We start from the raw sequence: 11,921 nt of genomic DNA on the forward strand, positions 1-11,921 counted from the left end.
AGGGGAAACTCATAACAAGGAACAGTTCAAAATGGGCCAAGGACTCGCACGGACATTTGGAAGATGTGTGAGCGGCCAAAACACAGAAGAAAAGGTGCTCGGCTCCACTGACCGTCACAGAAACGCAAATTAAAGTCCAGGAGATACCAACGTTACCCATTAGGATCGCTGCATTTCTCTTTCTTTCTTTCTTCTTCTTCTTTTTTTAATCAAACTACAACAAAAACAGGCTGTGTGTTGGGGGTGTCACTCAGTGGTCAGTTCTTGCCCAGCACGCCCACGGCCTGCTAGGATTGAGGATGTGAGGAACCTGGAATCCTCACGCACTACTGGTGGGAATGTAAAATGGGTCATCGAGGGGGTGAGGTGGCGCACAGCCATAACCCCAGCTACTGGGGAGGCTGAGGCAGGAGGATCACACATTAGAGGCCAGGCTCAGAAACTTAGCCAGACTCTGTCTCAAAATAAACGTTTTTTTAAAGGGACAGGTATAGCTCAGTGGCAGAGCGCTTGCCTAGCGTGTGCGAGGCCCTGGGTTCCACCCCCAGCATCACAGAGGCAAAAAGGAAAAGGTTCAGAACGGAGGACACAGGGCAGCTCCTCAAGAGAGTGACTCAGCAGGTCCCCTTGTGGGTTTGTCCCCAAAAGGACAGGACAACAGGATCTCAAAGATGTATCCGCCCGCCCACGACCACAGCAGCCTATTCACAATCGCAAAGCGTGGAAGTCACCTCACCCAGGTGTTCGTGAACAGATAGGCAAAAAGTGGCACGCTCACACAGCAGATGTCACTCAGAGGATGTGGCAGGCGTCCCAGTGTCCCCACACCTGGAGGACAATGCCAGGTGGAAGGAGCCGGTCACCAAAGACACACTCGTGGCCTCCACTCACAGGAGGCCCGAGGCGAAGGGCGGCTGCCTGGGCGGGGGAGGGGCTGGTGACCGAGCATCTGTCCAGGAAGATGACCTGGACACCTGGACACGTGACCGCGCCCCTGAGAGAGGATCCCACACCTGGACTGTGCCTGTGGGGGACCCCGGTGGTAACTACTGGGACGCGTATCTACCACAAGTCTTTAAATCAGGGTTGGGGGACAGAGATGGCAGCTGGTGAGGGCTCCAGGGAGCAGAGGTGACTCAGCAGAGGCCCCCCCTTGAGTGGGGACATTCCAGGGTAGCCTCCTGTTGGTGGCAGGCTGGGAGGGAGCTGCCAGCACGGAAGCCCGAGAGTGGTCAAGCCTGAGTCAGAGGCCATTCTGTGACGGTCATAAAGCTGGTCCGGGACAGGGTGGCCTGGGCGCCCCGCCCCGCCCCGCCTGGTACTGCCCTCCTGATGGGCACAGAGGCTGGCTCCCGTTCCCAGGTTTCCAGGGGAAGCAGAGCTGGAGGGAGTCCTGGCGCCAGGGACCGCCTGGCCAGCGGCAGGGGACGAGGTGTGCAAAGCTTCTCTGGGTTCCTGCCGCCATCTGGCAGGTCCGCACCCAGGCGCGTGGGGGCTCCGGGCACAACAGAAGGCGGCCAGTTTGCCCAGGGACCTCAGCCCTACTGACCTCGGGGCGGGTAACTCTGGGGACCGTGCAGCAGGGGACGTTCAGCAGCACCTCTGACCTCCACTCACTAGATGCCAGGAGCAAGCTGTGCCCCATCCGCACAGCCACGGATGTCTGCAGACGTCGCCCCGTGTCCCCCGAGTCACCCCAGCCCCGTGGAGACTGCTGCTCTGACCGCACCTGTGGGCCGACTGCCGAGGCCAGCTGCTCTAGGTAGATTCGCGGGTGTCACTGATTTTCTTCTCTCCACGCAGGTGCACAATGACGTCACCAGTGTCAGAATAAGGGCTTCAGAAGCCAGGTGCGGTGGCACACACCAGTAATCCCCGTGGCTCGGGAGGCTGAGGCAGGAGGATTGTGAGTTCAAAGCCAGCCTGCAACCGCGAGGTGCCAAGCAACTCAGTGAGACTCTGCTCAATAAAATGCAAAATAGGGCTGGGGACAGGGCTCAGGGTCGAGTGCCCGGAGTTCAATCCCCGGTACCACCCTCCCCTCTCCCCCCAAAAAAGACTAAGGGCTTCAGGTTATTATTGGGACAATCAGTGGGGTTTGAATATGGACGATGCAAATGACATTCTGACAGAGTGTCAGTGTGAAATCTGCTTCGGGAAAATCATGGCCACACTGAGAACCTCCTGCTCTTCTTCACGCTGCGGCAAGGGTGACCGTCTGTGCTGATTCCCAGATGGGCCAGGAAAAGGGCTCCTGCGCACACAGACAGGGTGGGGACAGGGATGTACAGAAGTGCAACACCTGGGGCCCGGGGCGGGACGTAGTACTCTTGCAACTTTTCTGTAAATTTGAAATTCTTTTAAAAACTACCATCCAACAAAAGCTTTTTTTTTAAAAAAAAAAAACACCTATATTTTATTCTAGTTTTAAAAACATGCGTTTAATCTGTCATTCCCACTTCTCCCAGGAAAAGGAAGAATCAGGCTGTGGCCAGAACCGGGGCCCCATTTAGGGACCTGGTTCCAAGAGCTCCCAGAGAAGGGTCCTCAGAGCAAGAAGAGCAGGCGGCGCCTCGGAGGAAGACTACAGATGGGACCAGTGGGGGGTCCCTGTGCCTGGGCAGCTGGCCTCCACCCCGCCCTGGGCAGCCTGGTGCCTGGGGAAGTGACCCTCCCCTGCTCCTCAGGAGCCCTTAAGGGCAAAGGGCAATCTTACCGCTGAGCCAGCGAGGGCAGAGCGGGCGGCGAGGAGGAACGGGGAGCCCTTGTTGCTTGGATCAATAAAACAGGAGGAAGTGGCCCCAGGAGGATCTGAGCCTAGGACTTTTGGATGCCGCCCGAGAACTGCCGGTCCAGCCTGCGGGAGAGGAAAGGCCTTGCGCAGTGGCCGACAGCCCACCGGCTGCTGCCGGGTCCCCTCGGGCCGTCTTGGACGGGGAACCCAGACGGACCAGCAGAGGCTCCCCCAGCCAGTCCCCAGAGCATGGGCAGAAGCCATGGAGCTGCGGTGACTGAGTTCTGGGGGTGAATGGAGAGATTCCCTGAAGCCGTCACAGGGCCCCTCTGCTCCCATCCCCGTGCCGTCCCCCCCTGCTCAGAAGCACTGCGAGGACCCCCTGGGACAGCAGCAGGAGAAGTGAGAAAGCAGTTGAGAGAGCGGAGGCCAAAAGGAAGGAGCCTGCCTGCGGGGCAGAGGCTTCCAGTCCTCCAACAGTACTCACTCTCTTATTTCTGCAACTCCAGCTTCTCAGTTGGCCTCCTGGGAGAAAACCTGCACATGGCCCAGACTGAATTCTAACCAGTAGGCGAGAAGTGGGGAAGTGTTGTTGCCTTCACTGCTCTGTCCTGCTAGCTGGAACACAACACAATGGCTGGAGCTGGAGCAACCTCCCAGGTCCCTGAGGTGGAAGCCCCCCTCCCTGTTAGGGAGGGTGGTGATGGTTGTGGAGCGGCCACACTACCCCTGTCTCCTGTGACTGCATGAGAAAGAAATGTCTGCCATATTTAAGCCACTGTGACTTTGGGATATCTGTCACCTGCAGTCAAATCTAGTGCAAACAAATGCTCTTCCCTCCGGCAGAGGGGGAGCAGCTGCGTCCACCTCACAAGCCCAGTCTACCTGAGGCCAGCCAGCTCTTCCTGGCCTCTGGCCCTTGGTTGCCACTGACTGCAGGTGACCGCTGTTCTCTGAATGGTGCACGAAGTACTTTCCTGGTCCTGGCCTCGCTCCTGCATGTCCTCTGCCCACCTTTCCCCTGGTGAAACATCACCATCTTCGGGTGAGCTCACTTCCTGGTTGAAGCGTCCCCCTCTGTCGATGGCATCGACTAGCACAGGTATTGAAAGACCTGGCGCAGACTGGGATTGAACCCAGGGCCTTGCACACGCGAGGCAAGCCCTCTACCGGCTGAGCTCCCTCCCCAGCGCCTCTGGCACAGACTTAACAGCCCAGCACATAGTTCCCATCCCTTTCTCCTGGCTCCCTCCCCGACCTCAACCCCCACTCTGCAAATACTGCAAAAGCAAACAGAAAATTTATTAGATTCTTTTTTTTTTTTTTTTTGTCGTAGATGGACAGCATGCCTTTATTTATTTTTATGTGGTGCTAAGGATTCCACCCAGTGCCTCTCGTGCTCGACCACTGAGCCCCATCCCCATCCCCATCCCCTCGTGTCTTTTTTTGGGGGGGTGTACTGGGGATTGAACTCAGGGGTGCTCGACCACTGAGTCACATCCCCAGCCCTATTTTGTATTTTATTTAAAGACAGGGTCTCACTGGGTTGCTTAGCACCTTGCCAAATTGCCGAGGCTGGCTTTGAACTTGAAATCCTCCTGCCTCAGCCTCCTGAGCTGCTGGGATCACAGGTGTGGGACACGGCACCTGGCAACTTATTAGATTCTTATAACTGTGAAGTCAAGAGAAAAGTCACAGAGCAGGCAGGGCTTGCTCTAGGGGCTCAGTGCTCCTAGTAACATCTAAAGCTTACCGAGTATTCAGAAGGTGCCAGACCCTCTTCTAACTACTATATACTAACGTGTCCATCTTCACAACCCTGTGAGGTGGGCACGACATTTACTACCCTTATTTCTTACTCAAGGAAACTGACATTCTGATGGGAGTGAATAATCTGCTCACGGTCACACAGCACACACGTGGTGGGGCTGAGATTCAAACCTAAATCTGTCTGACTGCAGAGGTAGATCCTCTTTCAGGGGAAGGTTGATCCAGCAACTCAAAGATCTCAGTGAGGACTGGTTTCTCTTGGTCTCTCCTCTTTGCCTCCTCTAATGCTGATCACCCTCAGGATGCCCCCCACCCGGAACGTGCCAGCAGATTCCAGTGGGACCTACTTGCTCATTCACACCCCCATTCCATGCCAGGGTCCTGAAGCTCCGGCGGTTGGACTATTTGAAGTCACGTGCCCATCTCTGAACCAATCACTGTTTCAGGGGAGTGGACGATGCGCTTGGTGGGGGGGGCTTCAGAACGGCACAAACCGCGGGCTGAGAATGGGGCCAAGGAGACTCCTCCAAGATCTTAGGTCTCATCTCACCAAGGCCAAGGAATGGACATGGGCAGCCGGAGCAGAGCCCCCGACTCACACGTCAACACAGCACTTTGAAGTGAAGAGGGCAGGAAACGGGAGGCTTGGTCTGGGCAGCGCCTGCTCCTTCCGTGTCCCTGCAGGGAAAGGCCTTCTGTCCACGCCCAGGGTGGGAGGCCTCGCCCTGGGTGGAGGCAGCCTGCACAGGGCCAGAGCAGGCCAGAGCAGGCCCCAGGAGCTTCCTGCTGTGACTGGTGAAGGGAGAGTGGCCCGCCCGCTGGCCCCGGGCTGCCCTTGAAGCCTGGACAGTCCCTCTGAGGCCCGGCCTCCTTCCAGCGCTGGCCTGGGTCCTTGAAGATGCCTGTGGGCTCCGACCCACGGAAGGCACGTCAGACTGAACCCCAGAGTCAGCGGGTCTTCAGGTGACTGTCAGCGGGTTCCTCAGCTGTGACCAACGTGCCGTTCAGGTGGGGCGGGGAGCGCTGCATGAGCAGGGACCTCGGCTGTGCGGGACGCTGACCCATACCCTCCCCTCCAGTCTGCTCACGTCACTGCCCACGAGTGGCCTTCCTGGCCACCCATTAACAGTGGCACCCGCCTTCTGTCCTCCCAGACCAATCCTCCCTCCTCTGCTCAACGTAGTTCTTGAAGCAGCCGTCTCCTTCTAGAACATTCCGGCTCCTTCTAACACATTCAGTCTCCTTCTAGCACATTCCGGCAGTTCATCTCCTGCTGTGTCTCTCCTGCCTCCCCCACCCAAGCTCCTGTTCCCAGAGGGAGGTCTTGTCATCCCCCCCCCACCGTTTCCAGCAGCTCCTAGTTTCCAGCTGGCACCTAGTACATGCTCAAGAAATGACCGCTGTGAGTGACCGGGTGAGAGGAGAGGCTCCGGGGTCACAGTGGCACTCACTTTCACACACAGGACGGTGTCCTCAAAGATCCCAGACGGGGCACACTGGGTGTCACCAGGAACATGGCAGGAATGATGCTCAGGTGGCCACAGGACAGGCCCCTGCCCAGCATGGGCTGCACACAGGGCAGGCACGGGGAAGCTTTGGGGCACCTGGTGGTCAGGCTCACGGGGGTGGGAGGGGGTGTCCTGGAGAGCCCCAACCCACCCTCTTCCCCCAGCCCCACCATCGTCACCTGACACCAGACCCTCCCACGGTGGCCCTCCCCTCCCCCAGGCTGACCACCCACCTCTGCCCCCCCCTGTGCTTGGGTAAAGTCTAGATTCCACAGGGGGACACCAAGCTCACCCCGCCCAGCTTCCCTGCCCTGCTGCCCCCTCCAGTCCCCAGGACACACCCCCCCCACCCAGTTCCGGGATTTAAAACAGCCTTTCATCTAAAGGCCGCGGCACACAGGGTTCCCTGTGCCTGAAACAGTTCCTCCCAGAGCCCGTTCTCAGAACACCACACTCAACCTTCAGCTTCAGCCCTGTCGTCTCCTCCTCCAGGAAGCCCTCCCTGATTGCTCACCCTGGGGCAGGTCGCCCCACGACACGTGCATTCCCAAGGAGTGTCCGCCTCTCTCATTTCAACTCATCTTTGTCCTGTGCTGTGCAGTCTGCCCCTAATGCCTCTCTGATCCTGCCCTCCCCCTTGCTCTCCACCCCAGCACCCCGCCATATGGTCTCTGTATGGTCTGGACAGGATTCGAGGGTGTCGCCCATGGGGCTCATGCACTGGAGCTTGGTCCTCTGCATGGCAGTGCTGGGAGGTGGTGGGCCTTGGAAGGAACCTCCGTGGTTCTCCTAGGACGCTGGTTACTTCTCACAGGAGCATGTTATAAAAGAGCAAGCCTAGCCCTCTCCAGTCTCCCGGCTTCCTGTCTTACCATGTGATCGCTCCCTCTTCCACATGCTCCTGGCGACACCATCCATCACAAGACCCTCAGCAGAGCTGAGTCAAGGCCAGTGCTAGTCCTTGAACTTCCAGAAATACAAGCTCATAAACCTCTTTTCTTTGCAAAACACACAGCCTCAGGCATTTCATTATAGTAACAGAAAACAGAATGATACGGCTTTCTTGATCTTCCCTGAAGACACCCAGCAGGGCCTTTGCACTCCCCTCACCTGGGTATCTGCAGGTGGCTCATTTGCTTCCTTCAGGTCTCTGTTCAGAGGACACCTCCTCAGAGAAGCCTTTGCTGACATCCTCCCTAATGGACACCCCTGTCTTCACCCTGCTTCATTTCTTTCCACAGCACCTGCCCCACCTGGCAGCATGTCATCTTCTTCCCTGTTCATGACTGCCTGTCCCTTTTGCAACTGTGGAGACATCCTGTTCACTACTGTCTTGCCACACTGGCCCCAAATCCAGCCCACAGCAGGCCTTGAGAGAGATGTGGTCACTGAATGAAAGTGGTGATCTAGATCCACGTGACCTGGGGCCAATCCCGGGCTCCATCCCCAACATGGTGACATCTGGGGTGTCTTGGGCCAGCTCTGCAGTCTGAGCCTCGGGGCTGGGAGGAGCTGGAGAACAGGGACCCGGGGACAAGGTGCACCAGGAAGCAGGAATGGCCATACAGAGGCCCCACGGCAGCAGTGGGAGGTGACAGGAGAGGGGCTGGCGCGCTGGCAGGGCCTTAAATGCCAAGGATCCATCCCCCATCTCCGGCCTCGCCTTGCAGAGGGCGCTGTCCCCCGGAGCGGAAGACGGACCTGACCAGGCCAGAGATCTGCCACTGCCCAGCACCTGGAGGGTCCTCACTCCAGGCCGTGCCTCCTGTCACTCACCCCTGCCCCCGACCTTCCCCCCAGTCTGGGACTCCACCTCCTCCCTCCTCTCTGTCTGTGCTCAGACGTGACCACACTCATGTGTCACCCTCTGGGCAAGAACACTTGGTGCCCACTTGACACTCAGGACATCAGCCAGCACCTCCCACACAGGGGCCACCAGAACCCGGCCACCCTCGTAGCCAGAGGAATCCTCTTTTCATGTAAAGTCAAGGTCACTGCCCAACTGTGCTCAAGGTCACAGCACTGTCCAGCAGAACTTTGCGCAAACTCTCTCTGCACTGTTGATTCATCAACCCCTGAAATGTGCCCAGCAGAGCGGAAGGACTGAGTTTTAAATTTCTGTGACTTATTTAATGGCCACATCAGGTCAGCAAGGCTGGGGAAACAGGTGCCTGTCAAAACCCAGCTCGTGGGGATATAAATTAGTAGAGGATTCCAGTGGCAAGATCTACCCACCTGCCAATCCATTCGTCAGCGTCTATCAAAATGCAATCAAAAGGCATTTAACATCTGTCCCAGCCACCCCACCTCAGAGGTGGGTGCTACTGGTCTACCTGCACACACAAAGCATGACATTAAGTATGTACCCTGCAAAGAGGAAGCCACGCAATCTCCGTCCACAAGTGGCCAGTTAGCTGAATTACGGTCCAGCCACACTGTGGAATATGATGCAGCCGTGAAAAAAAAAAAGAGTGTGGCAATGGGACACCTAAGGCACACACCAACAGGATAGTAGAAAATATATTCAAAATATCTGATGAAAAGTTAATGACCACATTATATAAAGAACTCTTACAATTCAACAACAAAAAGATAAATAAGCCAGGCCTGGTGGCGCATGCCTGTGAACCCCAGCAACTCAAGATACAAAGGCAGGAGGATTGTAAGTTCAGGGTAACCTGGGGAACTTAGGGAGAAACTGTCTTATGGATTCAATGCCCAGTACAGAAAAATTAACAAGGCAAAACCAACACCTTTTAAATGGGCAAAGGATTGAATAGGTATTTCTCCAAAAAAAGATCTGTGAATGGGCAACCAGCACCTGGAAGTATGGTCTAATCATCCCCCACAGGGAAACGGAAACCAAACCACAGTGGGGAGTCGGCCCTTTTGCCAGAAGGTTGAAGTCTGAAGTGGAAAGTGGCCAACCCGTGGAGGTGGGGGGGGGGCAAGGGACGTGGCACAGGCTGTGGGTGTACACGGTGCGGCTGCCGCGGCAAAGGGCTCACCACACCTGGCCCAGCAGTTCCTCTCCGAGGTCCGCCCCTAGACAACTCGAAAACCTGCACCCACACGAAACCTTGGCACTAGCGTGCCCAGCACCCCTGCTCAGGCCCCAGGTGGAAACAAACCAAGTGCCCATCCGTGGAACGCTTAAACACACGGGGACACTGGAATAGGATTCGCCCCTGTGACGGACTGAGGTCCTGGGCGAGCTTCAGTGGGGCGACCCTCAGCGAGCGGGAGAAGCAGGCGCAGAGGCTGCGGGTTTGTGGTCTGTTGTATGAAAAGCCACAGGAAGCAGATCCACGGAGGCAGGAAGTGGACAGTGGAGACCGGGGGCTGGGGACGAGGACAGTGAGAACCCACTGCTAATGGATCCGCGGCTTCTTCTGGGAATGATGACTGGGTTCTAGAATTAGCCAGTGGTGATGATCACACGGTTCTGTGAATACACTAAAAACCGCTGAGTTAGACACTTTAATAAGGTACAGGCTGCAAGTTAAAAAGTGTGTAATTTGGGGCTGGGGATGTGGCTCAAGCGGTAGCACACTCGCCTGGCATGCGTGTGGCCGGGTTCGATCCTCAGCACCACATACAAACAAAGATGTTGTGCCTGCCGAAAACTAAAAAATAAATATTAAAAAATTCTCTCTCTCTTTCTCTCTAAAAAAAAAAAAAAAAAAGTGTGTGATTTATATCTTTAAAAGAGCATGTGCGGGGGGAGCCGGGGCGGTGGTGGACACCTGTAATTCCAGCAACTCTGGAGACTGAGGCAGGAGGATTGCAAATTCAAAGCCAGCCTCAGCAACTTAACCAGGCCGTAAGCAACTTAGTGAGACCCTGTCTCAGAATAAAATATAAAAAGGGCTGGGAGGGTAGCTCAGTGGTCAGCACCCCTGGGTTCACTCCGACTGCTAGGGCAAGATTAAAAACAATGACCCCAGAGCGGAAGAGTAAGGTACCTTTTGAGTAAAAAGAGGAGGACAATAGCAATAAGTATTCATTTTGTCTGTATTTGCATAAAACTTGTAGGATGGACAAGAAACTCATTCCCAGGTAACTCTTTTCCTGGGATAGACTGGAGAAGTGGGGGATAGTATATTCTGATGTATATCCTTTTATGTCATTTTGATTTTCAAAGCATGTGTCTTACCTATTAAAAATAAAATGATTTTTTAAAGTGGAAGTCAGATCTTGCCATTTCTCTGCTCAAAACCCTGCGTGGAGGGGACGCCCGGGTCATTTAAAGTAAGATTTTATAACCCTTCCAAGGCCCGGCCTCCTGCCAGCCCCCCCCCCAGCTCCCTCCCACCCCCTCGCTCTCTCACCTGCCTTCTTGCTGTTTCTGGAACACCACAAGCAAGTTCCTCACTTGGGACCTGTGCACTCATGGCTCCTCAGCTTGGAATCAGCTGTCCCCGGACATCTGCACAGCTGTTTCCTTCTCCTTTAGCCTTGGCTCAAATGTCACCTTCTTGAACAAATGGCCTCTACCCTCACCTTCCAGGACAGCCAGCATGCCAGCTGTGGCTTCTCTAGAACAGCTGGGCCCCCTGCCCTCCACACACCAGTGTGGAGTGAGTGGGCAGAGAGCCACCAGGCCCTGGCCACGGAGGGGGCCTGTGGACACCAGCCACTTCATCCTGCTTGGCACCTCGGGGCACAGAGCAAGCTTTAGAGGTGTGTCCCTGAAATCTGAGATCCAGGCCCCACCAAAGCAAGGCAAGATAACCTCCTGGGTTAAAACCCAACTGAGCAGCTCAACCTGGCCCAAGGCCAGACAGCTCACCAGAATTCGCTGGGACTTGGGCTGCAGCCTGTAAGGGCCATTCCAAGGTGGCTCTGGGAGGAGATATGGGAAGGTGACAGAAAGGGACATGAAACTGACCAGGGGCAGTGGCCACCCAGGGTAGGAATGCTCAGAAAATAGCCCCGGGGAGGCTGGAAGCCGAGGAATTCAGAATCCTGCGAGAGAGAAGAATGAAGATGGAGCTTCTGAATTAAATCCTGGGAGAGCCTCCCTCCCCTCCTGGAACCTCTTAGGTCCTTCCCGGCCTCCAGGCAGCTCCCACTTGATGGCAGCATGTGGAATTTAAGTGAGCAATTACTTGTGCAGTCAGCTAGACCTGGGGTAAAGCCTGCTGCTGCCATTTACCTGCCCCAGTATTGAAGGCATCTGGCTGAGCCGGACGCATTCAAGCATTTGTGGAGCGTCTACAGCGTGCCGGCCGCTCCTCCGGCCAGTGGGGGTTCCCCTGGGAACAAAGGAAGTCCCTGCCCTCAGGAGACTGTTTCATGGTAGAGCGCACAGGAACTGCAAGTTCACTGCTCACAAGACAAGCCTGTGAGGACAAAACAGGGTGATGTCACAGTGCCTGGAGGAGGGGGCACCTCTGAGCAGGGAGTCGCGGGGGCCTCTCTGGGTGTCCCTTCTCCAACCCTTGGCCCGCGCCCGGCTGCTAGGGAGCGCTCAACTAACCCTACAGTGACTTCCACGGTCCTTTTCAGCAGTTTACTGACCCCGCCCCGGAAAGAATATGAGTTGGGGCCGGGACAGGCTCGAGGTGTCTTCTCCCCGAGTCCTAGTGCGCGGCACGTAGCTGGTGGGCGCCAGGTCCTGGTAGGGTCTGCACGCAGCAGGCTGCCCCGCTAGGAGCCGCCCTCGAGGTGCCCGCCGAGCGCCCCCGGCTCCAGCCCGGCGCCTCCCCTCGCGTACTGGGCACAGTGGGCGCTTAATGGCACGTGCTGGAGGAGCGCCCGCCGCTGGCCCGGCCCAGGCCCACGGCACCGACTGGTAAGCCGGGCGGCGGGCGGCGACGTGCCGGGATCCCAGGAGGCCGGCGCGCGGCCTGCCGGGGGCGGAGCAGGGCAGGCGGGGACGCGCCGCCACCCCACGCTTCCGCGCC

The sequence above is a fragment of the Callospermophilus lateralis genome, chromosome 3 (genome assembly GCF_048772815.1).
Source record: "Callospermophilus lateralis isolate mCalLat2 chromosome 3, mCalLat2.hap1, whole genome shotgun sequence".
Lineage (NCBI taxonomy): Eukaryota > Metazoa > Chordata > Mammalia > Rodentia > Sciuridae > Callospermophilus > Callospermophilus lateralis.